Below are 1,972 nucleotides of genomic sequence, written 5' to 3' on the forward strand. Positions count from 1 at the left end.
CATGACTGGTCTAGCCTAAAACCCTGGCAGGAGAGTAATCCCAACCCTGACACTGCTGTGATCATCAGGACCCACAGGCTAGCTGACCCAGAGATCTGGAATAGAACCAAACATGACTGGAGAAAAAAATGTCAGTGTAATGATGCCTAACATTATTGTGCTATGCACATAGATTGGTACCTAGCCCAATAGTCATCACAGAGGCTTCCTCCAGCAACTGATGGAAACAGATGCAGACCCACAACTAAACATAAGGCAGAAATGAAGAAGAAAAGAAAAGAAAACTTCTATAGCTAAAACCTGTGCTTTTGCTTATTCAAAGGGAAGTATTCAAAACTTTGCCATGATATATAAAATCAACCCCAAAGCAGAGATTCTTTGGTGGCTGGACAGGGACTAAGATATGAATCACAGAAAAGATGATCTAATACGTACCAGAGCTGCAGTGGTTTAAATGAGATTTTCCCCAGAGTCTTGGGCATTTGAACACTTGTTTTCCGTTTGATGTTGGTGTACAATGTGAAGCACTTATTTATATATTCTTTACTATTAAAAATTTAGAAGTTAGATATTGGGTGAGAACCTGAATGATCAGAGAAGTGGAAAAGTGACGATTGATCTCTCTCTCTCTTTCTCTCTTCTCTCTCTCTCTCTCTCTCTCTCTCTCTCTCTCTTTCTCTCTCTCTCATTCTTAGATCTCATAAATCTGAGACTCTCTATCTCCAGCCCACTACTGCCTGTGTCTTTCTATCTGTTCTTGGTCTTACAAAACCTCTATGTCTAATTTTGGTCAGCTAGTAGCTAGTTCCACCCTCTGATTCAAACAAACTTTATTGTCAGTCTCAGGGGCATCACAATGTGATCAAATTATCCCACAATATTTCCCCTTGTTTGTCTAAATAAAAATGGAAGATTCTAACTCGAACACAGTATAAATATATACAAGAAGAACAATTATTGGGTAAGAATTACATTCACAAGGTCCAGTCCATTCATTTGACAAAAACAGAAAAAAGACTCCATTTTCTATTATATCTTTGTGAGTCCAAAGTGTTTTACCTAATTTACTTTCTATCCTAACTTATATTACCAATCCAAAAGTAATTTTGTTTTACCTCAAAATGTTTTATTGGAGAAACAATTTAATTATGTCACTCAAACTTATACACTTTACACCACTTTAGTGATTTTCTTTTTTGAATTTGTTCATAAGGAAAACTATAACTCTCTAGTCTTCAACTCCTTTAGAGACACAAGAAAGATATGATATTACCTGAGTAAAAAGGAAGTGCAGAGCAAACAACTTCTGAAACTAGAAATGACAAAACATTTGGCTGCCTAGACAGTCATATATGGTTCTTTTGCAAGGATGGGGCATCCTTCATTGACCTCCTGGCCTAGAATATCTGACAGCCTTTTCTATGAAGAAGGATTTTTGAAGGACTATCATACCTTGTCTTGGCAAAAATTGGTAGCCACATTTTTGTGATTCCTGCTTGTCCAATTTGGACAGTATACTGTCAGTAATTGAGGCAAGAGCTAACTTTTGTCACAAAGAAATCAAGCTCCATGTGGAGGTTCTTTGATGTCTATCATCTTCTCTGAAGTAGACTTGTGCTGTCAAGGGCAGACATAACTCATTGTCATGAAAAATCTTTGTTATTAAAACATCTTAAATGCCATATTCTATAGGCCTCTGAAGTATTTGAAGATCATCTGTCTATCTAAAATATATCTATGTTGGACACTGAAAACATACATAACATGAGTATAAGTTTGAGTGATATAGGCGACTACTAACCTGCATTTCTTTATTATCTTAAATAGTTGGAATAATAAGGTCCAAGAGCTAGAAGCATACATTTCATTGTCAAATGAGCTACAAAGGTACAATATCTTAAACAAGAGAAGAAACATATGTACAGAATGGTCTTACAAAAATAACCTTATATTTGTATGAATATACAAAAAT

This window comes from Onychomys torridus, unplaced genomic scaffold (genome assembly GCF_903995425.1).
Source record: "Onychomys torridus unplaced genomic scaffold, mOncTor1.1, whole genome shotgun sequence".
In the NCBI taxonomy this organism is placed as follows: domain Eukaryota; kingdom Metazoa; phylum Chordata; class Mammalia; order Rodentia; family Cricetidae; genus Onychomys; species Onychomys torridus.